Source organism: Chrysochloris asiatica, unplaced genomic scaffold (genome assembly GCF_000296735.1).
Source record: "Chrysochloris asiatica unplaced genomic scaffold, ChrAsi1.0 scaffold00157, whole genome shotgun sequence".
In the NCBI taxonomy this organism is placed as follows: domain Eukaryota; kingdom Metazoa; phylum Chordata; class Mammalia; order Afrosoricida; family Chrysochloridae; genus Chrysochloris; species Chrysochloris asiatica.
In genome coordinates this window covers 3,203,267-3,220,933 of record NW_006408675.1, presented here as the reverse complement: position 1 = coordinate 3,220,933, position 17,667 = coordinate 3,203,267, and positions in this window count along the sequence as shown.

The following is a 17,667-nucleotide window of genomic DNA, read 5'->3' as shown; positions in this document are numbered from 1 at the left end:
ACCTTCTTTAGACAGCATAAGAAATGACTATATACATGGACCTCACCAGATAGAATATATAGAAATCAAATTGACTCTATCTGCAGAAAGAGATGATGGAAAAGCTCTATATCATCAGTGAAAACAAGGCCAGGCGCAGACTGTGGAACAGACCATTAATTCCTCATATGCAAATTCAAAGTGAAGATGAAGAAAATGAAAACAAGTCCACAAGAATCAAAATATGACCTTGAATATATCACACCTGCATTTAGAGATCATCTAAAGAACAGATTTGATATATTAAACACTAAAGACCTAAGACCAGAAGAGTTGTGGGATGACATCAAGAATATCATACATAAAGAAAACTAAAAGTCATTGAGAAGACAAGAAAGAAGGAAAAGGTCAAAATGGTTGTCAGAAGAGACACTGACACTTTCTCTCCAGTGTAGAGATGCTAAAGCAAATGGAAGAAATGAGGAGGTACAAGAGCTGAACAGAAAATTTCATAGATCAGCTCAAGAAGATAACGTCAAATATTACAACAAAATGTGCAAAGACCTGGAATCAGAAAACCAAAAAGAAAGAACTCGCTCAGCATTTGTCAAGCTGGGGGAACTGAAGAAAAAATTCATGCCTTGGCTTACGTTATTGAAAGATTCTCTAGGCAAGCTATTGAATGATGCAGAAAGCATCATGAGAAGATGGAAGGAATACACTGTACCAAAAGAAGATGGTTAATGTTCAACCGTTTCAAAAGGTAGCATATGATCAAGAGCCAATGATACTGAGGGAGGCATTCCAGTGCGCATTGATGAAACTGGCAAAGAACAAGGCACCAGGAATTGATGGAATAAAAATTGAAATCATACAAGAAAGTGAGGTGACACTGGAGGAACTCACTCATCTCTGCCACAAAATTTGGAAGACAGCTATCTGGCCATCTGAGAGGTGACCCAACAGAATGCGGAAATCATTGGTCAATCTCTCTGATATCCCATGAGAGTAAAGTTCTGCTAAAGATAATACGGAAACGGCTACAATCATACATTGACAGAGAACTTCCAGAGTTCAAGCCAGATTCAGAAGAGGCCATGGAACGAGGACTATCATTGCTGATGTCCGATGGATCTTGGCTGAAAGCAGAGGATATCAGAAAGATGTTTACCTGTGCTTTATTGACTATGCAAAGGCTTTTGATTATGGGGATCCTGACAACATTGCAAAGTATGAGTATTCCGGAACACTTAATCGTGCTTATGGAGAATCTGTACCTGGATCAAGAGGCAGTTGTTTGAACAGAATGTGGGAACACTGGATGGTTTAAAATTAAGAATGGTGTGCAACAAGGTTGTGTTCTTTAACCATACTTATTCAACCTGTATGCTGAGCAAATCATCTGAGAAGCTGGGTTTTATGAAGAAAAACGTGGCATCAGGATTGGAAGAAGACTCATTAACAACCTGTGATATGCAGATGATACAATCTTGTTTGCTGAAAGTGAAGAGGACTTAAAACATTTGCTGATGAAGATCAAAGAGCACTGGATTACATCTCAGTGTAAAGAAAACAAAAATCCTCACCACTGGACCAATAATCAACATTCTTATCAACAGAGAAAAGATTGAAGTTGTCAAGGACTGCATTCTTCTTGGATCAACTATCAACACTCATGGAAGCAGCAGTCAAGAGATCGACGTGTTGCATTAGGCAAATCTGTTGCACAAGACCTTTTTAAAGTGTTGAAGAGCAAAGATGTTAGCTTGAGGACTAAAGTGCGCCTGACCCAAGCCATGGTGTTTTCAATTACCTCATATGTATGCAAAAGCTGGACAGTGAATAAGGAATACCTTAGAAGAATTGATGCCTTTGAGTTATGGTATTGGAGGAGAATGTTGAAAGTACCATGGGCTGTCAAAAGAACCAAAAATCCATTTTGAAAGAAGTGCAGCCAGAGTGCTTCTTAGAGGCCAAGATGGCCAAACTTTGTCTCTCATACTTTGGACATCTTGTCAGATGGAACTAGTCACTGGAGAAGGATATCATGTTAGGTAAGTTGGAGGATCAGAGAAAAAGAGGAAGACCCCCAACGAGATGGATTGGCCCAGTGGCTTCATCGGTGGACTCAAGCGTGGCAACAGTAGTGAGGTTGGCCCAGGATTGGGCAGTTTTTTGTTGTGCTGTGCATTAGGTCACTATGGATCAATACCGACTTGATGACACCTAACAACAACAATGACATCTGTGGCAGCAAGAATGAGCTCAAATACAACAGCTTTGAGGATGGCACAGGACTGGGTATTGTTTCATTCTGTTGTGCATAGTGTCATTGTGAGTTGGAACTGACTAGATGGCACCTAACAGTAACAACATCAACAACCACTGCCTAGTGTCGTCACCCTTAGCCTGGTGTACAAAGGAGTGCTGGTAGTGTACTGAGCTACCTATTGGGCTTACTAACCACAAGATCAACAGTTGAGGGAAAACTGAGACTCTCTGCTCCCATTAATGTTAGTCTCAGAAACCCGATGGAACAGTCTTTCTTTGTCTTAAATAATAAGCACTGTACTGCTAACTGCAAGGTTGGCAGTTCAAAGTCACCAGCTACTCATTGGAAACCCTTTACATGGTTGTTATGAGTTGGAACCAACTCAATAGCACTTAACAACCACAAGAAAGACTACTTAATACCATTATTTTTCAAATTTACATATCAATCACTAAAGCCAAAGATATAAATGAAGTCTACTAAACTCTCTACTCTGAAATTTATCAAGCATGCAATCAAGATCCATTGATAATTGCTGGTAATTTGCATGTGAAAGTTGGAAACAAAGAGGAATAGTTGGTAGCTAGAAAGTATGACCTTAGTGACAGAAATAATGCTGGAGATTACATCATAGAATTCTGCAATACCAATGACTTCTTCTTCATTGCAAATACCTTTTTTCAACAACATAAAAGTTGACTATACATGTGGACCTCACCAGATGGAAGATACTTACTGATGTAGAGCAAAACTACAGGCTTCAGTATAGGTTGCAACTAAATGTAAAGAAAATGAAAATCCTCACATCTGGACCATTAAATTACATCATGATAAATGGAGAAAAGATTGATGTTGTGAAAGATTTGATTTTGCTTAGATCACAATCAATGCTCATGGAAGCAGCAGTCAATAAATCAAATGACATATTGCATGAGGCATATTTGTTGCAAAAGACCTCCTGTAAGTGTCAATGAGCAAAATCACCGAAAACTAAGGTTCACCTGACCTAAGTCATGGTATGTTCAATTTCTTCTCATTCATGTGAAAGTTGGGCAATGAATAAAGAAGATCACAGAAAAAACTCAATGCATTTAAATGATGGAGTTGGTGAGCAATAGTGAAAGTACCCTGGACTGTCAGAAGTAAAAACAAATCTGTCTTGGGAGAAGTACAACCAGAGTGTACTTAAGTGTTCCTGAGAAGTGAGGATGACAAGACTTCATCTCTAGTACTTTGGACATATTGTCAGAAGGAACCAGTGCCTGGAGAAGGACATCAGGTTTGGAAGGTCAGTGAAAAGGAGGAATGCCCTCAATGAGATGTATTGACACAGTGGCAGCAATAATGGACTCAAACATCCATTAGAACAATTGTGATAATGGTGTTAGAGCAGGCAATGTTTTGTTCTATATTGTGCATAGGGTTGCTATGAGTTGGAATGGACTCAACAGCACCGAACACCAACAGCAACAAGAACAAAACTTGTCAACAAGAACAAAATCCTGTTCCCTGGGCACAGATTAATTCTGTTCCCTAGGCACAGAAATGAAATGGTGTACCTGGTGAGGTAAGTGATACAGGGGAACATGCTTGGGGGTATTCAAAGAAAGAGACTTCCTTACTCTTCTAGAACAGCTTCTGGAAGATGCTCCACCCTAAATGCAGACCAATGCATTGAAATCAGTTCATGTACCATCCATATCTGTGCACTTGCCTTGCTTATAGACAGCTCCAGCAAGAGGTTTGCTATTTCCAAGATTATGAATCTAGATTGTTGTTCCTGACTTACAATTGTCAGAGATGGAGAAGTCTCACATGAGGTGCCAACTGGTAAAGAATGATCACTAGGCCTGTGTACTGTGGGGATTCTAGCTTTCCAAGAAGCTGTATGGAGAAGACTGGAAGCAAGGGATAGTTACATCTCATGGGAATGACTTTGATTAGTAGAAGACCAGAGACAGGAAGTTGCTGGTGAGTAAATTCTCCAGTCCTGCACCACACAAACAGTCCTGAGATACAATCGCTCATGAACCTTTCTGAAGGCTTTCCCATTGTGTTTGCTCTTCCCCTTGCATATTTCATTCTCTTTTTTGCATTTTCCTGCTTCCTAAAATTGCACTCCAGTTCCTAGTACAGTATTAATACATCAGTTTTTGCCTCAGACTTTATGAATATTGTATGGGAATTTAGCATAAGACAGAAAGGGAGGATGTAACCTCAGCAACCTTTGGCAAGCCTCTGACCATGGAGCCAGAATAAGGACAAAGCTGATATTGTAAAATTCAGGTAGAAAGATGAAAGAAATGTGGTAACAACACTGACTGCTAAGTCAAACCCATTTGGGAGACCTTCCTACCCCTGGACTTCCAATCATTGAGCCAAGAAGAAACTGGTATATTTTTCTGGCCCACAAGCACTTGTGATTTCTGGGAGCCTTACCACTGCCACCCAACTAAATGATGTATAGTCTAAAAGTATTGCTACTAATGTTCTTGTTCAAACATGCATTACTTTATTTCAAACAAAATATGTTTAAGTATGTGCAGATATTGGCACTAACTATCCCTTTGAAGCACTCTACTCAGTTGGGTTCAGTACTTAATTGCAATGGCCACACGGAACCCAGATGCCACACTCACAGTTATGGGGTTTATTAGGAAAATTAACAGGTTACAACGCAAGATCAGACAATGCTCAGGATATAGGCACTAGGTAAGGACAGTTTCTTCTCTATCATGCTTGCAGGCAGGTCTCTCTCTAAGGACAGCTTCTCTATCATGTTTGCAGATAGCTCTCTCTCTGGCCCTTGTCCCCTGGTCCTAGCCTCTGTTCTGCTCTGCTTAGGCAATGTTACAAAATTCTTTTAGTACTTCTGATAAATGCTCAAAGGGCTCTACAGTCTACTACATAATCTCAGCCTGAAGGTGCTCTGCTGTAGCTCCATGGGTCAGCAAACCAAACCCTCCATTCCCTAAATGAAATGACTGGAGGTATACCACTCTGCAAACCAGACTCATGCCCCAAAGCACTCAGCTTTACTTGCTGCATGGGTCAGAAGCCCACCACTCTGTCTCATACTCTGGCTTTTGATTCTGTTTCCGTTGCTCGTCTGCCACTCCTCTAGTACTTCTCTAGCATCATAGCTTTTTGCCCCTGGGTCAAAGAGTTTCAATGCACAAGGATCTGAAAGTTCAAAGGATGTGTTCCACTCCTGGCTCTTTTTCTTTCATGACAGTAAGAGCTTCCATTCCTGCTTCTGAAATGGCTCATTTTATACACTTTAATGTGTATAAAATAAAGTTCCAAATTTTCACAATCATAATGAATCCTATAAATAATCATTCACAATGAAATCATATAATTCATCATCATCTTCCCCATCTTATTTAATTAATCAGAAAATAAAGTCATTTGGTGGGAGTTTTCAAAGACTATGCTAGAAGAGACATTACATAATTCATTGCGCCACATGTCTTCTCCGTTATCAGTGGATAGCTGCAGACAAGTTTTATCAGTAATATAGTTGTCTTAGTTTTATGAGGGGGACTTCAAAAATAAAAGAGGTCCATATAAACCAGTGACTTTCCAGGGGATCTGCTGGGCATTACATTCATGGTGGAGAGGTCAGCTCAAAGGTTATGACAACTGTTTTTTGGGATTCCAAAAGTATAATCTTAAATATTTTTCTCAAAGGACACAAGACAATCATAGGAGCTTAGTATGAAGACATTATTAGAAAATTGAAAACTGTATCCTTTGAATGTAGCAAGAGCTATCTTATGAGAATTTCACTGGCAAACCTAAAACCCTGATCTTGGGCCTTTATACTTCTGTTTATCCCTCAGAATCAAAGAACTCTGAAAAAGAACAGAATCTGAGCCCTTTGAAGATGCCAAAACTACCATTTTTGATGTGATGTAAACCAAAGAGCACTGAATTCTTTGGGAATTCTTTAATCCTTTGGGAAAGGCTTAAAGAGATGGAAATGTCACCTTCAGAAGCTAATAGACCTAGATGGAGGATATGTTGAGTAGCAATAGCTTCACATTTTGATATTTCTGTTTAAAAAGGTTTCTCTGATTTTTTACTTACCCTTGTCTAATGGGGTTTCAAAAATTTCATAGACAGATTTAATTACTTTTTAGTTCTGTTTTCCACGAATGTTTTGAAGCTTTTGTTGTTAGCTGCCTGTGACATATAGTGCTCCCATGCACAGGGGAACAAAATCTTCCTCTTTCCTGTGCCGTCCCCATGATCAGCTACAGATAGTACCATTGTGATCTACAGGGTTTTTATTTGTTGTTTTTCAGAAGTAGCCTTATAATAAATTTTCCTTTTCATCTTTAGTTAACCTACATTATTTTCTAACGTCTGTCATCAATAGACTACTGACTGATAATAGCTGCTTTCCTTTTGGTTCTGATGAAATCCTTCTAAAGCCCCTTGTTGTAATTCTTATTGTTTTCAGTATAAAAATAAACAAAAAGTTAAAATGTAAGGAGTACAAATATAGCTATGCATAAAACCCATGCTCTTTCAGTTTTAGTTTAGACAAAAAAAAAGAAAAGAAAAGAAAAACCACATACAATGTTCTTTAACAATTCTGGAAGTTCTCCCAAATAAAACCCAAAGCAACAATGCCCCCAAATAAGAGTAGTTTAAAAATTAATCTCTGCCAAACCAGCTTTCCTCCAGATGATGGATTTGTTAGTTAATCATTCTGCAGCCAGGATTAGAGCACAGTCAACAGTTTAATAAACCATTCATTTCTTACAGTGCTGAGGAGTTTCAAGAGATTTTTACTATTATGTCATAAACAGAACTATAAATTGTATTCATAATTGTTTTGGCAAAGGATGCCAAGACTTCCATTCTAAGATGATGATTTGAGCCTGCATGTTTAACTACTCCCCTTTTCTCCCAGTTTCCTGTAGAAATGGTCAAAAACATAGCTTAAAAATAATTTTAAGAAATCTTTATCTCTTCTGGAAAACAGTGAAGGATACTATCAACAGGCTATTAGGAGGAATTTGGCAAGATAGCAGAAGAACCAACTGGTTCAAGATTCAATCAGCGCAAGACAAAGTCCACTGAGCATGAGCAGAAGGAAGCTCTCACAGAACCTCAAGATCATTACAAAAGTAGATTCCCACTAGAGCCAGCCCTGTTTCTTAAGGGGATAGTGGTCCAGCTAGCTTCAAACCACTGCAACAAACACAGGAGAAATAAAAATAATAAAATGGGGCAAAGAAGAAAAGAATGACAAGGGCCTACAGAGATGCTGAGAGCCTAGTCTTCTCTATTTGCATTCATGAGGTCATTGATGGGAACTGGAACACACTTTACAATCATTTGCCAGGCTTGCTGAGCAATTTTCCTCAATCAGTAAGCAGTTTGAGCTCTACTGAATACATGAAAAAAGTAAAACCACAGTAGACCTGGAGGTCTTAGGAACCAAAAGAGCCCCTTTGCCATCCAAAGGTGAAGGTAATAGGATCTCAGGAACTGATTGAAATTTATTGATTTTCAATTGATGAAACACTGACAATAGTGTGGAGTGCTGAAATTATACTCCTCAGTCCCAAGCATATTGTTTTTCATCCCAGACTCATTGTTGAAGTTGACAAGTAAATGGGTTTCTGGTAAACATTTATTCCATTTTTCAATCTGGACACTAAATTGGTGTGTAGCAATAATGTGAGGGTAATTATAGGGGTCTGAAGGACCTTAAGTCTCACAAAAGTCTAAATGTTTTTGAAAGAAGCGTGTTTCTTTTCTTTTTGAATTGTAGTTAGATTGTTCAAGAGGAAAATGCATACTAAAAATGGGATTTGATTCAATTCAAAAATTTTACGTAGGTTTTTCATTTGGCAAGGTACAGTACTTTAGGTCTCACTGATGAAGTTTTCTTTCTCTGTATCTCATTTATCCTCCTATTTAAAAGCCTTTTCATTAAACATGTGAAATCCACCAGACAGTTCCCTGCTCCCAGGGATTAGCCTTTCTTACATCAGTTGAAAATGGCTCTTCAAAACAATTTATTAAGTTTTATTTCCCCCTTGCTGTTGGGGATGGGGATGAGGAAATGAAGAATTATTCCTCAGATCTAAAATTTCTCAGCATCCCAATTTGCTTTCCTCCTTCATATTTGTGATCCACCCCCACTCCATTTCTCATCAAGAATGTTTTAAGGCAAAACTAATTAAAATGTACCTTTACAAAGAATAGTGAGCCCTAAACCTCTGAGACTCAGCGTCTTGATCTACAAATTGGGATTAAAAATTTAATTTCAGTGTGGTTATGTAAAGAATTAATAGCATAATTAATATAAAAACGTGTTATGTGCTTAGGGGATGCTGAGCTTCTGTTAAAGGTGATGGAAGAATTCAGGAGCAATCAATCGTGATGGTTGAAAAGCATAATGAACATATTTAATGTCACTGAACTGTACAGGTGAAGGTTGTTTAAATAGAAAATCTTTTATTTCACCAAACCTATATATCCACCACACAAAAAATGTATTTAAACACACATATGCAACATATTTGTCAAACTAGAGCTTGGTATCAACGGAGAAAAGATTGACGTTATCAAGGACTTCATTCTTCTTGCAGCAATTATCAACACTCATGGAAACAGTAGTCAAGAGATCAAACGACGTATTGCATTAGGCCAATCTGCTGCACAAGACCTTTTTAAAGTGTTGAAGAGCAAAGATGTCAGCATGAGGACTAAGGTGTACCTGACCCAAGCCATGGTGTTTTCAATAACCTCATATGCATGCGAAAGCTGGACAGTGAGTAAGGAAGACCGTAGAAGAATTGATGCCTTTGAGTTATGGTGTTGGAGGAGAATATTGAAAGTGCCATGGGCTGCCAAGAGAACCAATAGATCTGTTTTGGAAGAAGTGCAGCCAAAGTGCTGCCTGGAGGCCAAGATGGCCAAACTGTCTCTCATACTTTGGATATATTGTCAGCAGGGACCAGTTGCTGGAGAAGGATATCATGTTTGGTAAGGTGGAGGGTCAGAGAAGAAGAGGAAGACCCCCAATGAGATGGATTGGCCAAGTTGCAGCATCAATAGACTCAAGTGTGACAACAGTAGTGAGGCTGGCCCAGGATGGGGCAGTGTTTCATTCTACTGTGCATAAGGTCGCTATGGGCAGTACCGACTCGATGGTACCCAACAACAACAACAACAACAAGAACAAGAGCCTGGTAGGGGATAGATATTACAGAATCTCTGAACAGAATTCTGATTGTTGTTGTTGTCATGTGCCGTGGAGTTGGTTCTGACTCATAGCGACCCTATACAGGCTTTCCGAGGCTGTAAATCTTTAAGGGAGCAGAAAGCCTCATCTTTCTCCCACGGAACAGCTGGTAGTTTTGAACTGCTTACCGTTAGATTAGCAGCCCGATTCATAAAATTCCAAGAGCATCATTCACTGTGTGATGTTGGGCAAGTTATGTAACCTTTTCCTCAGTCTCCCAATCTGAGTGCCCACTCACATCAGGGAATACGTAAGAGAATTAAGTGAGTTACTTTATGTCAAGTTCTTAATGAAAATAAGTTAATTTAAAAAGAAAAGACATTGCTATTATCCTTTCAGCATACAATTATCATGCACAAGAGGTTGTCAGTTCCCTCTACAAAGTGATAGTTTTGAATATATCCAATGACCTAATTAGTAGGAGTTGTAGGAAGGAAATACAGATATAGGATCCAGTCTCTTGTGTTCACGTGGAGGGGCGGACCAATTTCTCCAGTGGATTTCATGTCATAAACCAGAATATAAAGGATCAGGTTTGTGACTATAAAGGATCAGGAGTTTGGTGAATATGTTCACAGAGCAATTCTAGTTAGTGGAGGGGTGCATGTCCTCGTTTTCATGGCCTTTCCTTCCTGTCCTGAGTTTCTTTGATGTCAACCCCCTGTTTTGTATCTTGAAAATGTTGGCATCTATTTTTAACTCCTAAGTTGAATCAAGGAGCTCTGGTAGCGGAGTGGTTATGAATTGGTCTGTGAACTGCAAGGTCAGCAGTTCGAAACTACCAGGTGCTCCACAGGAGAAAGATGAGGCGTTCTGCTCCTGTAAAGATTTACAGCCTCGGAAGCTCTGTTCAGGGTCACTCTGGGTCAGAATTGACTCGATGGCAAGTCTTCCAAAGAGGGATTTCCATTTGTAGGATTTTAGGTACAAAGATAGTCTACAGACAGATTTTCTATGAGATGAAAAGGATGAGGTGATGATGTTTCAGGTCAGATTTTGACTATTGCAGAATTAAGATTTTGATACCTATCAAACCTGCTCATGTAATTCAGAATAAAAAATATATACATACCAAATCATAAATACAAAACCCACATATATGCTGAAGCTGAAATAAATTTAGTCTAGATTTCCTGATGTCAAAATTCTGGATAAATGAACTAAAGCTGAATAACTCAATCACTCTCCACATATGCCTTTCCCTTCTTAATTTCTGGTGCCCTCGGCACACCCTCAGGCAGCCTGTTGGGCAATCATGTCTGCAAAAATATGGCACCAACCATTCCTCCCACAATATTCTCTGCTTCTCTATTGAGTTTGATAATCCATTGCAGTGGCCACACAGAACTCAGACACCAGACTTATAGTTATGGATTTTATCAGGGAAGTTAACAGGTTACAAATACAGGATCAGAAAATGCTCAGGGCACTGTTATTCCAGTCAGTTGCTGATAAATGCCCACAGGAAACACCACTCCACCATAAGCTTCAATGTGAGGGCAGGCACTTGGTTCTAGCTCAGTGGGTCAGTAAACCTAGCTCCCCAACTTAAGTGCCTGGAGGCATCCCACTCTACAAATAAGCTTCTTGCCCAAAGTCACTCAGCTACACTTCCTCCAAGGGCTCAGAAGTCCATTGCTCTATCTTAAACTATGGTTCTTGGGTCTGCTGCTCCTCTGTCACTCCTCCAATGTCACAGTGGGAATTACAGACTATGACCAGAAGAGACATTAGACAATTCACTACACTGCAACATCATACTGCAGTGGTATCCAACATGTTGGCTTCCCCAATCCTCCTCCAAAAAGACTTGTCCGGAGCCCCTGGCTGGGCTTTGTCACCAGGCCTGCTTTATCTCCTTCCATTCATCAACAGCTCTGACTCTCTATAACATTGACTGAACTTAACTTTGCAGATAGAGCCCAACTCCTTGTAATCTCACCCATATGTGAGGTGATGACCACCAACACCTTTCTCTTTTGTGTCTTCTCTAGACTGTGCTATATAAAGAGGAAAGCAAGTGTGTTCACAAGAATATGCTTCCTTGTCTCTTTGGGGAGTGAGCTGGGATTTCCCTAGTATGTGAGGTTTGGCAAACCCAGATTCTTCACATTGATGGTAGGAAGAGTTGTTGGGGGAGGGAGAGAACATGGATATCAGAAGCAGGCACTTATCAGCAGTTTAATAAGACTTTACTTTGAGGATACTACTTTATCTTGTCTAGCTTTAGTCTCCCCGGTGTGCCATAAAATATGCATGATTAAAGTGAGTGACTATAATGTTTGGTGACTCTACAGGATCAGCACTGGACTTTGAACCAGAAGGTCAGCTGTGTGAGCCCACCAGTTGCTCTGCAGGAGAAAAATGAGGTTTTCTGCTCTCGAAAACATTTACAGGCTCAGAAACCCTGCACAGAATCACTATGATTGGGACCAACCAAATAGCACTTAACAACAACAGTGATGATGTAGGTTAACACTATACCTGCTTAGAGAAGTCAGTAAGGATAGCTTTGATTTCTAAGAAGACAATGTCTTTGACTTTCTCAGGCAGTGACAGCTCATCTCTTGTACTTCCTCCATGATTCTTGTTTGTTTCTTGGGGAAGCAGAGGTGAGATTGGAGACTGGCCTGCCCCATGAGCTATGGTGTCCTGCTCTTTCTACAACTTGTCACTAAGTCAGGGCTAAGTTAGGAGACATATCTGTCCTACCTTCACCATGCTGCCAGAGACAATCTAGATTTCCAAGGCCAGGTAATTAATAGTCAAAAGGTGATAATGATATCCTTCAGGTTTTTAAGTAGGATTTTCAACCCAAAAGCATTATTTAGAAAGAACTGCCTAAAACCGAAAGGCTAATTTAGCTGGCTAAGATAGCAAAAGGTAGTGGCTCTGGCAGTTTTGAGTTGGTTGCTATTGTTTAACAACAAATATTGTTCAACATTCAGAAAACACCTTGAACATTTAGATTTCCTCAGTTGTAAAGGATTGTTGTTAAGTGCCACTGAGTCTGTTCTGATTCATAATGACCCTGTGTAGCGTTTCCAAGGAGTGACTGGTGAGTTTGAACCGCTAGCCTTACTGTTCAAACTGACCATGTTGTCCAGTGCTTATACTACTGCACCACAAAATAGATTATAAAACTTTTTATATCCTATGTAGGGAATTACCTGGTTATCACTAGATTGGCCCTGTCTTGGGGCAGGCCTACTTCATGAGCATCTGGCCTGTATACTCACATAGAACAGTCTACTCCAAAGGGCCCCATGCTAGTTTAATGCTCTGCTGTCAGCATCTTAAAATTATTAATACATTTTAAGTAAGGTGCCCCACAATGTCATTTTACACTGGACCCTGCAAATGAATGTAGTCAATCTTTCCCCCAGCAACTAGTCTATTGTGTGAGATGCTTATTTGTCATTGGGAGAAAATAAATGATCAATATTGAGAATTCCTCACTGGTAGTATATCCAAACCATGATTCCTAAAGCAGTTTAAGCCTTTTTAATATGCATAGGGAGTCCTGGTGTGGTGCTGTGGGTTTATGCGCTGGACTACAAAGTTAGTTTGAACCATAAGATTGGTGGTTCAAGCTTATTAGCTGCTCCTTGGAAATCATATACAGGGTCACTATGGGTCAGAACTGATTTGATGGCACTTAACAACAACAACAACAATATGCATAGGAAATCCTGTTGTGGTGTTGTATGATAACCACTGGACCACAAGGTGTACTTGAATCACAAGATCAATGGTTCAAACCCACCAGCCACTCTTCAAAAACCCTATACAGGTTGCTATGAGTCGGAACCAACTGGATGGCACTTAACAGCAGCAACAAAAATATGCATGGAATCAACATTAAGCCTAAAAATTATAGTTAGAACTTAGAAACCTAATGTGATACTTGAAATGTCAGCTGCCATTTGATTGCTCCCCTCCCCACTACAAAGAGGGATAATGTACAAATTTTCTTTTTTCCTGATAGTAACAACTTCTTCTGCTGAAACTCTCAAAGGAATAACAGGTCCAAAGTGTTGGATATAGATACTGCCAAGGCAATGTGCTAGAGTTACCGAGGTGATGCTATTAAATCCTGAGAAGCAAATATTCAGATCTCATTCAAATGAAGTTCTCAAAGGGAATTGCCCTTTATATAATGATTGATTTTTCTAAAGTGAATGGCTAGTTGCAGGATTTTTACCACTGGTTCATTGTTAGGGACTTGGTTTTGTGTCTGAACTACATTTAAGGAAAGAGAATGGTAATTCAGGGCAGTGTGCTGAATTGCAATAAGAATGTTGATGATTAAAATTATTAAGAGAAATAAAGCAGACTCTAGCTAAAATTACAAATATCTGATAAGTCAGTGGGTGTCCAAGAGAGATACCATAGTAGGATTTGATACTGAGATGATGCATTGGACTTCTATTCAAAAAGGTTCAAATTGTAAAAAACACCATAAGTGCATTAAAACAAGACATCTTTGTTTGAAAACAAGAGATGATGTTGATTGTAATATCTTGTAACAGAGGACAATGTTGTAGTTGCTGTTGATGCTAGATGCCATTAAGTCAGTTCTGATTCACAGGATTTTCAAGTTGGTGGGTTTGAACCATCGACTTTGTGGTTCACAGTCCAGTTCTTATCCTACAGTGCCATAACAGGACTCCATCCACAGAGAACAATGTTGTTGTTAAGTGCCATCGATTTTGACTCAATGACTTTATATAGGGTTTCCAAGGAGCAGCTGGTGGATTTGAACTACCAAACTTGCAGTTCAAACCGACCTTGTGAGAAAAAAAAAGATAGTGTTCTTTCCAAGTGTCTTTTCTTGTATCTCCCCATGAACTTTTATCATCAGATCCAAGCAGGAGCTAAAGACTTTTGGAGCAAAAGCTAAGGCTTACAGTTAACAGGATCTGTAGTGGCTACACCATAAATACAAGCAGGCGTTATTACTGTTGTTAATTGCCATTGAATCAATTCCAACTCTTGGAGACTGGATGTGTGCTCATAGAGCTCTACTCCGGAGGATTTTCAAGGCTGTAACCATTTGGAAATAGATCACTAGTTCTATAATCTGAGATGCCTCTAGGTGTGTTTGAACCATCAAAGCTTTGATTAGTAGCCAAGCAATATACCATTTGTATACCCCAGGAACTGTTACATTTAGGCGTGAAGTCCAAATTGGAAAGGAAACAATAGCAGTATGAATCTAGATTTTCATAACTAATTCAATAATTATTTTGGATTTAAATGTTACATATGCTTATGTGACCTACATGAAGGACTGCAGCTAGGGGGGTATTTGACCATGCTATTTCTGAAGGCGCTCTGGTAGCACAGAGGTTATGAGTCAGGATGCTAACCTCAAGGTCAGCACTTCAAAACTATCAGCTGTTCCATGGGAGAAAGATGAGGCTTTCTGCTCCTGTAGAGATTTGCAGCCTCAGAAACCCTATGCAGAGTCACTATGAGTCAGCATCAACTCCACTGCACATAACCACCACCACCACCAGTCCTGAAGAATCAACTGTGTGGATCACGACAAGCTATTGATTACATTGCCAAGAATGGGGATTCCAGAACACTTGATTGTGCTCATGAGGACCCTGGACATAGACCAAGAAGCAGTCATTCAAATAGAACAAGGGGATACTTAATGATTTAAAATCAGGAACGGTGTTTACCAGGGTTGTATTCTTTCACCATACTTATTCAGTCTGCATTCTTAGCAAATAATCCGAGAAGCTGGATTACATGAAGAAGAACATGGCATCAGGATTGGAGGATGATCTACTAACAACCTGAGATATGCAGATAATGCAACCTTGCTTGCTGAAAGTGAAGATTACTTAAAATGCTTACTGATGAAGCTCAAAGATCACAGTCTTCAGTATGGATTGTGCCTCAATGTAAAGAAAACAAAATTCCTCACTACTGGACCAATAAATAACATTAAGATAAATGGAGAAAAGATTGAAATTCTCAAAGGACTCAATGGACTTAGATCTACAATCAACACTCATGGAAACAGCACTTAAGAAATCAAATGATGTATTGCATTAGGCAAATCTGCTGCACAAGACCTCTTTAAAGTGTTCAAGAGCAAAAATATCAGTTTGAGGACTTAAGGTGCCCCTGACCGAATCTATTGTATTTTCATAACCTCATAAGCATGTGAAAGTTGGACAATGATTAAGGAAGTCCATAGAAAAATTGATGCATTTGAGTTGTGATGTTGGAGAAGAATATTGAAAGTACCGTGGACTACCAGAAGAACAAACAAATCTGTTTAGGAAGAAGCATAGCCAGAATGTTCCTTGAAGCCAGGGTGATGAGACTTCATCTCTCATACTTCACACATATTATCTGAAAGGATCAGTCCCTGAAGAAGAATATTATTTTTGAAAATGTGGAAGGTCAGAGAAAAAGAGGAAGAGCCCCAATGAGATGGATTGGCATAGTGGTAGCAGCAATGAGCTCAATGGTAACAATTGTGAGGATGGCGTAGACTGGGTAGTGCTTTGTTCTAGTGTGCATACAGTTGCTATGAGTCTAGAACCAACTCCACGGCACATAATAACCACAACAGTTCCTGAAGCAGAGAGTTCAGAACTCCTGAAAGGTTTTTTCTACTTGGATTAAACTTGGATGGTTCCTTCAGCCAAAAGTCAAAACATAGGTTATAACTCCTCTCTCAATTAGAACATGAACACAAGTAAGAAAAAAGAAATAAGTAAAAAGAGATATCATGTATGGAGAAACTATTACATTTTATAGCGCTTGAATGACTACAGTTGGAGAGACAGAGTTCTCTGTAATTGGTACCTTGTTGTTGTTGTTAAGTGCCATTGAGTAAGTACTGACCCATAGTGACCCTGTATATGGTTTTCAAAGAGCAGTTGGTGAGCTTGAACTACCAACCTTGCAGTTCAAATGGCTTTGCTGTCTGATGCATTAATCCACAGCGCCACACCAGGACTCCAATTGGTACCGTAGAACAAGGAAAGTTCATGTGACCATAAAGAGTAAGAATGGGCTAAGAAATAATGAGAATGATGTAAGTAAAGGATACAGACCATATCCAGCTGAAACAATTTTGAAGTCATAGATTCTTGTTTTTTTTCGCTAATTCCATGGAAAAGTATGAATGGGAGTTAATGTGAGAACCACATTATTTTATTTTTACTATGTTGGTTATACTTAGCTTGACTGTAGTTCTCAGTCCAGCATAGAAGGCAGCATAAAATTTAAGATTAAACATTTGTGTCCTAAAGTTCCTCAACCACACATAACTCAAGAAAATTTACACGGCCAACTTTATTCTTGGCCCCACCTGCTCCCATGTAGTTTGGTTCTCCACCCACTCAACTCTTCTTGTGTTCCTCTCTACCCTCCTACTGTTCCCAGGGAGCTACCAAAGGCCCACTCCCAAATTCTTGTTACTTTTTTAAGCAGTGGAATCAGAACTCTTCTTTGTTTAAATAGCTTATAGCTATCTGTGTTGTCCAGGGAGAAGACCTCAACTTCTAAAGGCAACTTTAAGGTGCTTTTCTACACCAATAGTGAAAATCTTCTCAAATGAGTCTTACCCTTCTCCTTATATACCAAGGGGCTGTTTGAAATAATATTTTTTTCTACTTTATAAATTGCTATGTCATTAAATAGTCCTCTAAAGTAATGGCATATCATTCAATCTCATGGATGTAGTACTTAAAATGTTTTGTTATTGAATGCTTTTTAAGTTGTTGTTTAGTATTGTTGCCAATATTTTGCTATTATAAATAAAGCTAGAAGAACACATTTCTAGCTATATATTTTCAAGCAAGTATGATTATTTACTTTTATAAGTATATGAGGTACAATTGCTATAGAGAAATTTAAAGCAAAATTCTGCAGCTTTTTAATATGCATTGTTAATGGTTTTCAGAAACCTTTATAAATATACAAAGTGCCTATATTTCTGTAAACTCATCATTCTGGGTAGTGGAGTTCTTATTTTTTTTTAAATGACTAGGTTAAAAAATAAGGAATCCTGGTGTGGCACTGTAGGATAAGCACTGGATTGCTAACCACAAGCTAACTGCAAAGTTTGTAGTTCAAACCCATCAGCCATTCCTCAGAAACCCATGTACAGGAT